At 40.1% G+C, this 16,238-nt stretch overlaps 1 protein-coding gene and 1 long non-coding RNA gene across 9 annotated transcripts in view; one reads left to right on the top strand and one right to left on the bottom strand.

Moving 5' to 3' along the window:
- hoxb3a (homeobox B3a) overlaps positions 1 to 16,238 on the top strand; it is a 53,080-nt gene that overhangs the window by 32,216 nt on the left and 4,626 nt on the right. The window contains exons 1-2 of one of the 8 annotated variants that reach the window (XM_026998051.3): positions 8,066 to 9,521; positions 11,503 to 11,566. The exons of 4 other annotated variants lie outside the window; for them this stretch is intronic. The gene's annotated coding sequence lies outside the window, so the exon portion shown is untranslated. Of the gene's footprint in view, positions 1 to 8,065; positions 9,522 to 9,752; positions 10,396 to 10,630; positions 10,697 to 11,502; positions 11,567 to 14,461; positions 14,597 to 16,238 lie in introns of those variants that run through there. 3 more of the 8 variants (XM_026998050.3, XM_026998049.3, XM_026998053.3) reach the window with 3 other exon arrangements.
- On the bottom strand, positions 11,573 to 13,474 carry LOC113569942 (uncharacterized). The gene is made up of 3 exons (XR_003409852.3): positions 13,337 to 13,474; positions 13,090 to 13,173; positions 11,573 to 12,232 (listed from the first exon to the last, which is right to left on the bottom strand). It is a non-coding gene; the product is annotated as an uncharacterized LOC113569942 (long non-coding RNA).

The raw sequence follows: 16,238 nt of genomic DNA, 5'->3' as shown, positions 1-16,238 counted from the left end.
TTTTAAAGACATGTTATTGAATGTGCTCGCCAAATGCGAATTTACTTTAGTTTTGTTCGAATTTTCATTATTTCCTCATCAATTTATGTTCTGTTTAAAAAATACATAAGAAAAAATTATTAAAGATAGAAGAATAAATGAAGAATGAAAGCTAAGAAGCGCTCCCCGTAGTCCCAGTATTCCAAGGGACATGCAGAGTTGTGGTACCTTCCAAAAGCATGTGGTTCTCTATCCCACAGATCATATACATTTTGACGTTATCCGGTTTTTGGAGTCATGCAGTTTCTTCATTACATTTCTACATACGGGTATACAACCTTACGTGCGCTATAATCTGATAAACAGCAGTGTTGACGTTACAGTTTATGGCATTCGCGTATCTTTCATTGTGATTGTTCTTCACATATTTTCGTGCGCACAAATATTCCGACGTGAACAGCATTGCATTTTCTCCTGTACATATCGTTGTCGGATTAGCTTCTTTATCAAATCGTCTTTGGCTAATTGAATGTGATAAAGATTGGACTACTTTCCCAACAAAAGAGTATGCCACACTTTGTGGTGCTTTTTTCGTTCCTCCGAGCTGTTTTGACTGCTGTTATAATGAACATGAAACGGTACTGCTCCTTTAGTGGACTTCTCGATACACACAGCAAGTATTTCCATTGTTTGACCTTCAAGAGTCGCCGAATGACTCCGTTCCTTTTGACTAAGCCCCATGCCTATTGTTTTGGTCTTGGGTTAGCACTATGCAGAAAGGGGAATCGGTGCCATTGTTTCTGCTACTGGTCTTCATGGGAGATCCTCTCTGCTGCGTAATACCTGTCTTTAATCCGCATAACTGCGCTAGTCAAAAAAGTTTGCACGATGAAATTAGATGTTAAATTTGCTTTAATAAAACACTCCGCAATCTTGCTCACTGACAGGCAATTATACTCCGAACTCGGTATATACGCATGATTCCATAAAACCTGATTGCTTTTTAAAATTTGCTGGCACGATACTACTAGTGAAAACTTGGAATGTGATATCAATTCTAATTTCAGCAGTCATTCATCAGAGAGCTTGTTATCCTGAAAATTTACGTCGAAGAGAAAAGCCAAAAATTCTTATCATTTTAATGCATGTACAGAATACAATTAGCCTACTATATGAGACATATTCGATAACAAAAATACAGGCCATATTACTTTCACAACAAAAACAAAACAATAGAAGTGCACAAATTCACATAATGTATTGTATTAAATCTCAGGCTGTCCTTATGTCGTTAGAAGGATATTAAGCATAAACTGAAAACATTGCACACTAAGCATAGTTATAAATGCATTAATGTAGCAGTCGATGATGAAAGACAATTATGTACAGTTTAGACTTTCACATCACAATTCTTGCTATGTATAGCTCTATTAGTCATATCATGATCACTTACCATTTTACCTTTTAAACATAGAAAATACATATCTGTACAGTCTGGCGTATATTTAATTCTATACCGAAAAAGAAATGCAACTTAGAGAATTGCTGTGGAGTGTTGGGTCATAGTGGTCCCGCGAGCGTGCAAGCCGAGGTACCCCATCCCCCTCCTAGTCACGTGATTCATTAAATAATTAATGCAGTGGTTGCAGAATAGATATGTATTCGTCAGGAATATCGCAGACATGGTCTCCTAGTGTCTGACGTGAAATTCAACTGTCCTTTTAAAAACAAGCCCTATAGCAGAGCGAAAAAAAGCGAAGGCAGAGACCCTCACGGAGGCTGCAATAAAACAAATTTGGACGGAAGCATCTCACCGTCTGGAGCTTGTGAGTATAGCGGAAAACGGGGAACCACGCGAGTGCCACCGCCGACACTATTCCGGGCTTACTCCTCTCCCTGCATTTATTTGCTGTTTATGGTGTTGTGGTAAATATCGAATATCGTCCGGAAATATTCATCCTCACCATTCCTTGTCATCCTGCATGTATGCCTCACAAGCCCATTCCATCGTATGAATTCAACTGGCAACAGGATGTCATTGCATTGCACTGTACTCCATTCAAATCAAAGTACATATTTTTTAAAGTGCCTGGTTAGTCTTCTTTTGCTCACAGCCACCATAACCCATCCTTCTCCCTTGCTCTGCATGTCCCGCTCTCCCTGTCTCTCCCCTCTTTTCAGCCAGCTACTTCGCTTGATTTATAGTGATATGTGTGTCAGCGGCAGCGGGGCTGCCATTGTGTATTTGTGAGGGAGTTGTGTTGTTTATGGCCGTCTTCGCGATAAATCATCCCTCTTGGAAAATGATAGGCGAGCGATGATACGCGGGAATGAGGAACAGAATCCTGGATTCACGTTTAGCTCGCCGGCTTTTTCGTTCTCAAACGGCACGGTGGAGTTCTCGCTTTCCCCTTCTCGCTCTATCCCCCCCAAGTTGATTATCGCGAGCGATATACGGCAATGGATCAGGAACTAATATGAGGGCTAAGTAGCTGCAGGTCTTGAGTTACTGCATATGCGATTACCAATTAAGGGAAGATTTGTTTAAAGTTGGCAAAAGGGAAACGCCTCGTCGCTATGTAAATCTCATAAAAGCATTCGCGCCCGCCTGTAAATTCATAGCCAGAGGTCTTGTACTTGGGCTGCAACCGTCTTTCGTTAGAACACTGAAAAACTTAATTGGAATGCAAACTTATTATAGGTGGATTAGTGCAGCCTGGCAAAAACGAGTCAGGCGACACTATTTGACAAGCTAAGTCACTCACAAACTAGCTTTACTGGCTCGAAGATGATTTTTCCCTTGTATTCTGACACACTTTTTTTGTTTGAACTGGAACAGCTACAGGCTCGTGACATCGCTGGTGCTTTCCACTAACCATAAATGCAGTGAGATGGCCTTCCCGCTTTAAGCACCAAGAGAATTCGGGGCCTTTTAAAAATCCTTTTTGTCCTCTCATTGATTCGAATGTTTTTGTTGAATTTCAGTATGAGGGAGCACAGTATAAGAAACGCAAGAGAACTTCCACACTGGTTAGAAGAACCAGAGTAGTGCTCTCACGCACTTGCACGAAGGCGAGGTTGGTTGCTCTACCCTGAATAAACCTAGTTTATGACGTGTACTTTTTCGTTGAGATTGTAATAATTTTGCGGTGCACATGCGCTGCAGAGCACGGGGACTTAAAACAAAGAACTCAGTTTTTCCTTTTCATTTTCAGCCAACTTTACAAAAGAATCCTTAAGAACACATACAATTCTAATATACATACAACAGACATGAAACAATGAAAATCCGTCAGACTGCGGAAACACTACACACAGAAATATAAATAGTATATAAATATAATAGTATTTACTAACCATACAACTACAACAACAGTAATAATAATAATAATATTAATAATAATAATAATAATAATAATAATAATAATAATGGTGATGCTGATTATCATGACTATATCAGCAGTGGTAGAAATGAGTGAGTTATAACAGAAAAACAATACCATTCTTTTCGTATTGTTACTCATACTTGTCTATCTCTCTTCTTCCTCTGGGTCTTATAAACCTTTTCGGACCAAAATTACAAGAAGTCGGTGACTTCTATCAAATTTTAATGGACGCAGCTGTATGGGGTGAACACGTTCAAAATGTATAATTCCAGCGGCGCTCGCTGTTGCCGGTGACAGTGTCAAAAACAATTTCCAGTCTCATTTTCGAGGACGCGTAGGGGCGAAAGGATGGGACACTTTTAGTGCAGGGACTTACCAAACGCATATCTCATATCAGTGACAGCTGGGTAGAGGCTGAGAAAAGGATTCAAAATACCAGTCAGTTTGGGTCGACATTTAAATTCACCATATTTGTGTAAAACTGCAGTTGCCGTTGTCAGACGCAGACTGTCAATAGTCTGTAAAAACATCATGATGACAATGATTGTCGTTATTATTTGCAACCGCAGCAGCAGTAGTCGTAGCAATGGCCTGTGTCCTTTGTTTGAGGGAATCTGATCACACTACAAGTTAACCGTCCTTCTTAGCATAACATGCCCTAAGAGAAAACAACATCTAGGTGCCAAGATTCAGGACTATAAAAGCAAAATAAACACACCTTACAGACATCCATTTGGCTCATGGTATGTGTAGCTTTGCGTATTCTGTAGATGGAAAATATTTAGCTATTTATTTTGTACCATGTATTACAATCAACATTGCAATACAGTTATAGTAGTAAGCCATCCCACCCCTTGAAATAATACACCCAAAGGTAGCGGCCATATTGTGTTCCAGATTTGGCGACTTCAGAATAAAACACAATAACGTTCTCTAATTACTTATGTTGTTTTTAAAATTTTCTACTTATTATAACAATTATTAAAACATGAATAGTTTAGGTTTTTGAAAATTCAAAGAACAATTGCTGTAGAAATAAATTGTAATATGGAATGCATTTAGCTTGTCAAAACTAGCACGATCAGCGCGATTACTCTAGATATTATAGTCTACATGTTCAAATTAGTAAACGAGAATATTGAAAATCCAGTTTGAAGTGTAAAAGACACTGCGGTGTTCGGTCCATGTATATATATGCCTTTTGTCAAAGGAAAACTAAAAATGAAACAGTCATCTTTAGTCTTACTAGAGATGGACAGCGCAAATAGATTTGGAAATTGCATTTATTTCTAGTATATTGTGGGCACTTACTGAGGCTCATGACCTGAAAGATACGTTCTAAAATGCCACGGCGAAATCAACAAAAATACAGCCCCAGCGTCTGATCTGGCAGAAGAACAGCGGCCAATCTAACAAAATGATTCATTTCTTCCGCTTTTTTGCCTAATTTTATACCAGCATATATGTGCGCATTTATATATTTCAAACAATTTCCGTGCAGGTATTTTTTTTAAACATCTACACTGAAGGTTCTCGTAATTGGAGATAGGCGATAGTCTGTTATTGGGACCGAAAACGTACATAGGCCTGGGGACGGAGTTTTACGCACTATCCTCTGAGCATTATCTCATTTTAGCTTCGCCAGGTGTTTCCCTGGCCTCATAATCCCGGAATGATTACCCGTCTGGAAATAAATCAATATCAAACCTCACGCTAATTCATAACGGTCTGTACCGAGCAGCGATTGAAAGCGCATGAAAAATGACCGCAGAAACGATATCCAGAGGCAACGCGGAGGATTTTCACCCAGTCGAGGATCATGGGGGAGAGCGATAAGAGAATGTAACCAGGAATGGCCATCTTCTTATGCAGCGTCTAAGAATAGCATGGATACTATAATCACACTTTTAAATCGCTATAATTGAGTTCTCTTTCTGCCTCTACTCTCACACTGTGTGTGTGTGTGTGTACATGCGCGCGCACGTGTGCTTAGAGATAGAGCAAGAGAGAAAGAGAGAAAGTGTGTGTGTGTGTGTGTGTGTGTGTGTGTGTGTGTGTGTGTGTGTGTGTGTGTGTGTGTGTGTGTGAGCGACCGAACGCGCGTGGGTGTTTTCTCGTATCTGCGCGTGGGTAGTGTACAACACAACTCACAAAAGCTTCAAAGAAACAAGGCCAAGTACATATACTTAACTTCCGAAGTTTTTAAATATAATTTAAAAAATACTCCGTTAAATAAGTAGCAAAACACAATGAACAAATCAAGTCTACACTATATCTTCTAGTGATTTTGTCAAATATCAATAAATATAAAAATACGATTGCCCTATTTATGGACGTGCAATGAGTAATCCATTTCCTTCAAAACGTCGGGAGTCGACCAAACTAGCCGTGTTCGCCCTTTCTGAAGCCCCCAGGTTGCAATGACCATATGGCCCATGTGCTGGCTCTGCAACCGTGCAGCTCCCTATTGGACAGAGGAATCCCGATGCCTTCTCCACCCTGTGTGTCCTGTCAGTCCACTGGTTCACTAGTTCACCGTGTCAATCCACGCTGCTTCGCAAGCAACGAGAGACGGAAAGACAGCTAGAGGGTAGAGGTGGAATCTTTCGCCTGTTGGTGACTGCTGCGTCTGAGGAGTCCAGAATTCTGCAAAAAAAAAAAAAAAAAACCCGCTGCACTCGAACGTGGTGCGCGCGTATTATAAACTTTTCTGCACCAACACTCCTGCGATTTTTAAACTGTCAACAGTCGATTTGATTTACATATCTCTATGACTTTTACTATAGTAAGAGAGTTAAGATATTTTTCCGGGGCCTTATAGTTTCTCAAAATAGTTAGGGATAATCTTGATCCGTGGCTTGTCCATCTATTCCATGGGCGTCTTGAACAAATATTCCCAAACCCAGGGCCCTTCTTCGTTGAAGAAACCGAAGGAATGCTGGAAGTCAGGTAAGGTTTGCAAGCTCCAACTAACGCCGCATGCCTGGAATCTTCCTAGTGTCCTGAGCTTCTCTGCCGACAAGTCATTAATTATCCGTCGTGTGACCCAGGCTAGAGCCATCCCTGGGTGTGCCCAGGCTCGAAAACCTTTTGTTTTCAAACGACTGAGGACAGATGCCTTCAAATAGGTAAATGAGTAGGGCTAAAGGTTGCTTCATTCCGTACTCAAGGTCTTTCTTTACCTCTGCCCGTATCCGAACCTTTGGTAAAGTTTCTAGGGTCCTCGTGCAGGATCTTATAAAATATTTCTCATCAGAAAAGACGGTGGCTCATCACAGGTTAAGCGAGTGTTTAGACTGGCCGAGAGCGTTGAGAATGAATGCTGAAGGTTTTGTATAAAAAGAAGACGCAAGTGTTGGTGATTTATGACCCGAAGAAAGGATTGCTTACTCAGACAGCTCCCAGTTTAGCCCCATGGTTCGCCCCCCACCCCCCTCATTTACGCTGCAGGAATCCCAAAATGCACACCTTATGATCACTATGGACTCTCTTTGTTATTATGCTTCCGTATTGCTAAATGTGAAACATCTAGCACTCCTGAAATTTACAGCAGGCGCAAGCTGTCTGAGTTATCGTAGGGGCGGCTAATAATTCAAATGTGGCCTCAAGGTTGATGGTTATATTGAAACTTAATGTCTCCTCAGAGCTTTCCCGCTCCTTAAGTGCGTAAACACAGGCTCTTTAAAGAAATAAAACAATACAGTTTTGCATAGCCTTCGAGTCTCTAGCCCATCAGGCGTTCATTAATAGTCGTTTTAAAGTGTGTGCATTTCATGATTTCACACTTTGTACACTTCCTCATGTCTGCGTCGCTCCGTTATTTCTGACGATACGAAAACCATCAATCTTGTATTCCTAATCTTATGGTGGTCCAGCGTGAACGTGATTGTAAGATATCTGAAGGAACATGTAAAACCTTTGTTAGTATTTTTAAGAGAACATAAAAGTATCATTTGAGTGCTTTTATAAATACAGGATATTCTCAAGTAGACTGTCATTTGTCAGGATGGTCAAGACATTGGATTGTATGTAATCAGATCACAGTAATTGCAATCAGAGCAGCTGCAAAAGTTGAATTAATGAAGAGATGTTTATTTTTGATACTATTTCCAATTATCTCAATGGAATGAAGAGATCATATAAAATGTTTAAACACTTGGGGTTAATTTCTAACCTGACAGAGGAAAACCGAGAGCCCGTGATAGGTGCACATACGTTTACTAGTATCTGACACTAATAGGTTTGCTGTTGGTATCATTACGATAAAATACATCTATGGTGTACATTCGGATATATTCCAGCTCTTGAACTGGATTCTGTTTTGTCGTGCTACGCTTAGTTGTTAGCCCAGCAGGAAAAGGGCACTGTGACCCAGCGGTTTACGTTATGAATTACGGGTCCAGTTAAAACCACAGAACTGCATGTGACTATGATTTAATTGATTTTATCATAAATCACTGACAGTTAAGAGAGACACCAGAGGCATAGAGAAAGTTAGGGTAGCTTATAGTGCAATAGGCTATCTGTCATGTCTCGTAATATTTTAAATGTTTTAGATATTGTAGGCTATAGACGCATTCACTGAGTTTCTGTAGCCTTTGCTATACATTTTCATTGATTACATTAGGTTTTATTGCAACGATATTGTCATGGCGCATGCCATTAATACGCATTCAACAGATGCTACTACAATGATTTTAAATAAGTTAATCCAAATACAATTTAGATTTCTTTAATAGTTACAAATACTATTCAGTGAGGTATACATTGATACTCCTTTATTTTCAATAATACAGAATTACAGTACAATAGCCAATAACAATAGCTGTTATTACGGCAAGCAGTACACCAGAGTCGTGGTCTACTGGGTCGTTTGTCATGTTGGGTGAAGTTGGCACTTTTCAGACTCAGAGGTTATACGGCTACGCTGACACAGATCACCCCGCTCGTCCTCAATGTATGTCTGCATTCAGTCCAAGTTAAAAATTACCCATTCTGGGCCTTTATAGTTTTTAAAAATTAACTTTGTCCACAAGAAAAGCCGATGCGTGAATTTTATTGTTAGCGTAAACTAAGCGACTTACTATCTGAAAATGAGGAAATTTCAGACTAGTTAGAATTTCAGTACTAATCACTAGATTTCCCCATCGCAATTAATACATCGGGTATGTTATTTGTGTTTGTTTGTTAGTGTTCGTTTGTTTACTTTCAATGTAATAAATGCTCAAACACATAAGGGGAGGTTATACTGGCCCCTACAGAAATATTCCAAAACTATAAATTGGGGCAAAGAGTGAGAGAAAAGTATTTTTAAATGAAAAGGTTATATTACACGCAAGCAGAAATTTCCCGAACTCTCCTACGAAAACATACATGACATGTCAGTTCCGTGGGGATCAATAAGAGCATATTGGGAAGGTTTCTGAGACAGGAATGAGAGTTAATTGTAATGCAGGCATGTTTACTATGGGGCTGTATGCGTGGGTGTCAAAAACCAAACCCACTGCTCGCTCACTCTCTTGTTGCAGAAACCCCCTTTAACGTTTCAAGTCTGGACGCTTGCAAGTTCGGGGTGTTGAAAGCTCCGTGTCGTCCACCAGAATGCCAAAGAAAAGAAGATATATCCCAAATTTCCTCGCCTAAAACAACCTTGTCGCGTGTATTTGGTTGTTCCAAGCGTTTGCGCTGATTTCATCTTAAGGTTTCAGAATCCAAGGAGTGGACCCGATGAAAACACATTTTGGAGGCTAGACAGGTCTCTCTGAGAATATGGAGCAGAGCTCGAGACTTCCTAGCCGTAGTGGACATTAGATTAAAATCATACAAGCCTTCTTTTGTGGATACATGAATCTACTAGTCTGATTTAGTTTTTACAGAGTCGACATTTGACGCATGCGTGTCACGTGAACGGAGGAATCTGGACAATATTTTGGATTTGTATACAGGGCCTGGATGGTTTCTCATGTCACTAACTCTGCTGTTCACAACTGCCTGAGAAGTTGCGAGAAATGTGATGATGTCGGCGTTGAGCTGATTTCCAGAACGTGCCATACGGTGTCTTTGAGAGCCCTTGGATGTACATATTGGGAATTAATACATATATATTTATAAGACATCACAAGGAGATTCCAAAGTACTCGATTGATCATTAATCTGGTGAGTTATCACGTCTCCACTCAAAGGTCACATTGGGAACGCAATGGCAATCTGTCAAAGACACATCGTGCCTCTACGTTACTTTCGCTCATATATAGCTTTTCTCATGTTTAAGTGTTGCATGCATGACACATAGAGCTGTTTTCGGACGTGATGAACTGCATTAGGCATGGCCTTCGACCATACGAGCCCGGGAGTGATGCAATTTCAGAGAGAGAGAGAGAGAGAGAGAGAGAGAGAGAGAGAGAGAGAGAGAGAGAGAGAGAGAGAGAGCATGCTAATAAAGTTAAATGTTTAAATGTTTACTATGTGAGCTGTTCTGAATGTTTGTACTGTGGGATTTGGCCAAGGCACTGTTTTTATTGAAAGCCTTTGCCTAGAAAACAGACCACAGCTCCCCAACGCCTGTTCGTCCAGTTAATATGCATTTTGATAAATTATGCACGCGCCCTTTGTTGCAAAGCCTGCAGAAACGAACCCAAGGCGAATCCCGCTGTTGATTTTCTACATTCTGTCTACATACCCTACACAATAATCAAGTATTTCTGGAGGTTTTCGTTCTGCTGAGTAGAATCTGGTTCTGGTTCGGCTAGAATTTCGTTGCTCGTTGGTTTCTTTCTTTCCCATTTCCCCCACTAAAAATTGGCTCATCAGCTCTTCTGGCTGGAAGCTGCCTCCTCCCTTTGTTCTGAGCGCAGCAGCGTTCCTGCTTGCGGGGGCAGGAGCACCCTTCACTTTGTAGGTAACTTTAGGTTAGTCCAGTAAGACTGCGGGTCGCTGGCGTGTTAGCAGGGACGAAAAACCACCAAAAACTGCCCGTTTAGCGCTTGAAAGTGGCCCGGGCGCCGGGGATGGACGGGAGCCAACGGCGTGCGTGAGTGCGGGGATGCAATAAATAACTTTATAGCGCTATAGGCCGCAGAGTCGGGGAGGTCGGGGGAATCCTCGTTTTGATTTATGTGTTTGGGGTAGCTGTCAGGAGCCGGCGAACGGGAGCGTCCAACGTTTTTATTCCACTTTTAATAAGCGCTACTATGCAGACCAGCAAGGCCATTTCATTCCATTTCTACCCAGGCCCTCACCTACTGTATATATCCATTTTCGGTTCTCCAAGGCTCCCGTTTGGATTAAGAACTGTGTTTACCAAGTTTATGGGCGGATTCTTGACCAGAATGGTGGGGCTTATGCTTTATGTTTTTTTTGTTTGTTTGTTTTGTTTCGTTTTTTTTTCTGTGGTCGCCGCACCTAGCTTGATACTTTAGACTGTATTAATTACGTTGAACTGCATTTTTTCGGTGACTGTTGCAGTTATTATTATTATTATTATTATTATTATTATTATTATTATTATTATTATTATTATTATTATTATTATTATTATTATTGTTATTGTTGTTGTTGTTGTTATGGAATATTTTGTAGCTGATTTACTTGGCTGTTAACAGCTGCAACCCTGCACCAGTGTTTGGTCTCTAATGATAGTAAATAAGGGGCTTGCTTATTCGAGACTAAATACTATATGGTTTAGTCTTATTTTTGCAAGTAAATACGCATATTCGCATATATCATCAGATGAAAATTCAGTTATTTTTATCCTTTTTTTGGATTTATATCCGTCTACTAGTTCTTTCAGTAGGACTGTGGGAAAGAAAATTTTGTAACGAAATTACATTAAATAAAATAAGTACGAAATAAAGTACAAAAAGAGTGATTGAAATCAATTGAAATTGATTACTTGGTGGTGCATCTTGTATATTTTCGATATCATCGAATTTCTCCCTGAATTCCAAAACATAATTTGAAGTTTACGACAGTCAGCCACCGGTGACCAACTTTCAAACAGCTTCCGATGTAGATTTGTGTATATAGTACATGAGGTCATAAATTCTGTATTGGAATTTTTTGTCGACCCTTTTTTTTTTATTGCATATTTGTGTGTGTTTTGGTGTGTGTGTGTGTGTGTGTGTGTGTCTACTTTTAGTTCCTTCGGGTTATCAGGAAGCTGTATCCTTGTATAAAATCTAGAAGTGAAAGACGTTATCTCGGTAAGTGATCCAATCTTTCCTTAATCTGCAAGGTGTGACCATAATTCATATCGTCGGATTATGTGCTTGTGGAGGAAATGTTGCTTCCTGTGCTTGTGTTTTGCAGTGACAGTCTGTTATGTGAATTATTGATTTGTATTCATAACCAATATGAAATAATGCTCAGCCATAAATTAAAAAGAAAGACACATTTAATTCAATCATGTGTTAATAACAGAGAAGGAAAATGCCAATTCTGTCTAAAAATGTCCTTTAAATTCTAAAATTGAAACCGGAATTAACATTCGTATATATTTGATTTTTTTATCAGCATGGACTGTACGTGTTGAGATAAAACAAGAAGAAATTATTTTACCATTAACAATAAGTCCCACTAGTGTGTATAGGATGACCCGTCAATGTTAATCTTTTGTGTGTATGTCCTTGGCATTGTAGCAATGGATATATGTCAAAGGATATTTATTTTTGCAATGTGGGATTTAAATGTACATTTCAACAACATGATACTGCATTCTACTAAGAAAACCTTTGACAGAAGAACACAGCATGAGCTCACAATATAATGGAATGTTGGCACTGGGTCTTCTGTGCAAGTTAGAGGAATCAAATGACGAACAATCGCGTAGCAAAAGGTGAATAGCCAAGTCCCATGCAGTTCGCTCCACACTGTAATAACACACACAACCTGTTTTCTTACGTGTAAATAAACACACAAACAAGACCAACAAAAACAACGACAACAAATCAGTCATTATTTTGCCATTGAAAGACTGGTGGCTGTTGCAGTGTTACAGTGACAAGGCAAATGAGAAAAACAGTAAAACGAGGTTGTTATTTCACTGCTATTCTTGTGCTGATTACAAAAAAATCCCTTATCATAAGATATTATATAACTGGTTCACGGGTATTTAAATTAGATATTTTCTATTTGAAGTTACTTTTATATTATTGCTATCCGGAAGAATGGCATGTAGAATTTCACGAAAAATGAAAAATCTTACATAAAGAAAAATCGTAAGGATCAGTAAAGAAGACTTTACTGTTTTCATCGATATCATTTTTGGCCTATACCCAGCGCAATAGTGCAGTGGTGTTCCAGGAATAATTCTGCTATTCCATCGTTCGAAAGAAAATATCACTAAATAGTCAGGTCGAATGTCTTGCTCTTTTCAGACGTTGAAAACTTAAAAATGGGCTGTAGCTAGTTGTCCTCCGTATAAAAAATAAAATAATCCAAAGTGCGAAGTACTCTCTCAGTATGTACGTTATTTAAAGATGATTGCTGTAGGCCTCTAGGGTAAAGGGTATAGGATGAACAGAAAAAACATAATAGTTCCTTCAGTTCCTTCCTTCATCCCACGTGCTAGTTAATTAGTAATCTTTTAAGTTGTTCCCTGCCTCATCCTTTTAGCAGTACTTGCAAAATGAGAAACAATAGTGTTTAAGAAAAAAAGATGCAGACATGTACATTTTTGCATCCTGCCTTCCTCCCACAACGTTGGTGATGATCTCTATTCAAGTACCTTTTTAAAGTTGCGTGTTTACAGCTGCCTGTGTGCGGCAGAAGTCATAAATCTTACGTATCCATAAACGACGAGGGTGGTGTCCTGAATAATAAAAATATGGAGAAGGAAAGTTAGAGAGAGAGCGAGAGAGAGAGAGAGAGAGAGAGAGAGAGAGAGAGAGAGAGAATGAGAGGGAGAGGGAGATTTTCAGGGAGAGAGAGATGACTATTGGCGGTGAAGAGAGAAAGTAATATTTCTAAAACACCTTGTTTTCGTTTCCATTTTGTTTTCGCATAGGCTTTCTTCCTCGTTTTCTTCTCGCATTTTTCTTCTTTCTTGTTCTTCTCCCGTATTGATTTAGTTTTTAAAATCAGTCTTGTGTCAAAGTCCCACTTAGCATACAGAAGAAAAAAAACGTCACCCGGGAAACCCTCTTGTGTATCTTTAATGCTTGCTCGTTAGCCAACTTAGACTTGTGTGATCATGACTGGTTGGAGCGGTTAAATATCAAAAATTATCTTTGCTTTTTTTTATTTGGTGCTTTGTTTTCACACTCCTCCCTCGCTTTCCAGTCCGCCTGTTGTCTGTTCTCTTGTTCTCTCGCCCCCTCCCCACCTGTTTTCATGTTTTGCGCATAAGTTATACTAGTTGGGTGTGATGACAGAGATATAATGCAACATTAACAATACAGACAGAGTGCTGTTTCTGCCAGGAGCTAACAGAAAGCCAGGATTGAGAATGCACTTCCTACTTTATTTTAACATGCTTCGATGTAATAAGTGAGAGAAACAGATGCCTTTCCCTCATTCTTCACTAAACAGCATTAGCATAGCCTACGACCTGAACTAGTGGAAAAGTGGGCTGAAAAAACTGCATGGATCTCGGCATGTAGGCCCTTATCCTGTGCTGCGCGCTTGCAATTAGCATAATTTTTCACTGGTGACGCTGTTTGATGGGAATTAACGCTCGCGCCTGGCGCATCCGAAGCCTGCTCCGTTATTTCCAAATTGCTGGAAAGGCCTGTGTTGACAACACAATAACCCGCCAAAAGAAGAGCAAAAGGGTGAAAATAACGCGAGCGAACGCTGGGGCCCGATATGCAACGAAGAAACGTGACGACGGCGAGTCGGGAGCCCTGTTCGGATTATGATGTTCAGGTTTGCACCGTGAGCGAGAGAAGAGAGGAGAAAGGAAGCGAAATCTGAGGCCATTGTTATCAGCGCGCAGGGCGTACCAGTCGACAGGGCGGCCAGGAGCAGCGCTGCCTGTCCATTTGCAGTCCCCCTCGCATACCTCAGATCTTTCATGCTAGACCGTCTGCCCCCTTTCGTGAGCCGAGGGGATCCGTCCAGGAGCGCCCGCACTCTGGCGCGGGGCAGCCGTGCTCGAGATACCCGGCGTCTGACACTCGCTGGCTGGCTGAAATATCGAAACGGGAACGAGCTTTGGGCTTTTTTATTGATTGCACAGTGGCCGCATGTGAAAAATATGATGCCTGCTCGGACGTCGCTCGTCAGAGGCTAAGGTAAGCTGGTTTGAAATAGGCTATCAGTTTGTGAATGGCGGTATGTGTGTCCTAGTGATTTATGACCGTATGACTCCAAACGCGGTTCAAGAAGAGTTCACAAGGCTTTAAGCTTCCTTCCACGCTGGAGCCTCCTTTCCCCCCTCAGAATTGTTCCATAGCCTCTAACGAATTCATTTTGCCAATCTCATATTTTTGTTCAGTATCAGAGAGAACCATTTCAGTGGGTTGTAGGCTATATTCTCCTATTGCCTTTAATGCAAAAGGATATGTTAATTTGAGCGCAGTAGTAGATGGATATTTCATGTGTGATTTAATGATCTAGACCAACAGACCGAAATATTCGCCGATTTTCGAGATTTCCACAAACAATTGGCACCACAGTGCTATTTTGTTTAATATAGAAATACAGTGTCCTGGGCCTCCTTTGCCACAGGCACCACGAACCGTGTTAACTAATATTAAAGGTAGCAGTCTAGTAAGCGCAGATGTAAAATATTAAGAAATGATGATTATTAAGTGCATTCATTTGAACCCCCCCCCCCCACTCCCCAGTTGAAATTAGCTTATTTCTGTACCCCCTTGTCCGATAGCTAAGGGGCGCCCGAGCAATGTTCTCCCCTTGTTGTTTTGTTGACGTTTCACGGGTTGGTCTCTTTCCCCCAACCACGTCCGCTCTCGACTCTATAATTGTGTTAAGGTTGAATCTACAGAAAAGTTGGTTATTGTGTTACCGTAACAAGAGGGCCAGGACATTACGTGTTCCTTTTAATGGTTTGATATGATTTGATATCTATAATGCTTCTTGTTTTTTCTCTATTCCCCTCCCCCGCCCCTGAACAATTCCTTGGAGTAAATGATTAGGATTCCGTCCGTCCTCTTAGAAGATAAATGAGCTACATTTGTGACGTGGTGAGAGTTGATGTCCAAAAGCTGTAGCTCAGGTTTTCGGTTATATAAACAGACACGTGCAGTTGTCCACTCATTTTGTGTATAGCATTTCACCACGTGAAATAATTGTTTTCTTCATATTTTCTGTAAGTCCTTTGTGGTTAGTAAAATTCGTTTCACTGACAGACACAAATGGGTGTTTTCAAGGTTTTCGTTTTCAAGAAAGTATTCATTAGCTTTTTTTCGTGAAGACAGTCAATATCTGTTATTACTGACAACTGATAAAATAAATATCTTCATATTTATTTTGTTTTGCACTTTTAGTACAAGACTGGAGTATTTCGTTCTGGATTCAGTTTACATATTTATTGGCAGTGCTTCTACAAGGATTTAATAAAAAATTGTGTGCTGGATTTTCTGTCAAATTTGACTGCATGCATTAGGCTATGCTTGATGTTTATAAACTATGGGTACAGTTGTACCCATACGCACCTTATATAGGCCCTTATATAAGTTGTATTTATTTAAGGTAAACAGCCTAGTTCGGGTTATTCTAAAATGTTATATTATATATTATATTTGCAGCCAAAACATTTTTAATTAAGGTATAATAAAATAAGGTGTGTAAAATTATGTTGAATATTATTGTTCAATTTTTATTTGACAATGTTATATTGAACTTGCTGTTATTCTATCAGCTGGCGAATACCAAATCCTCTGTAAATATCTGGACAATGGCGTTGTAGCAAGT

The sequence above is a fragment of the Electrophorus electricus genome, chromosome 3 (genome assembly GCF_041902795.1).
Source record: "Electrophorus electricus isolate QZ-2024a chromosome 3, ASM4190279v1, whole genome shotgun sequence".
NCBI lineage: Eukaryota > Metazoa > Chordata > Actinopteri > Gymnotiformes > Gymnotidae > Electrophorus > Electrophorus electricus.
The sequence above is the reverse complement of the archived record's forward strand: the minus strand, read 5'-3'. Positions and strand labels throughout refer to the sequence as shown.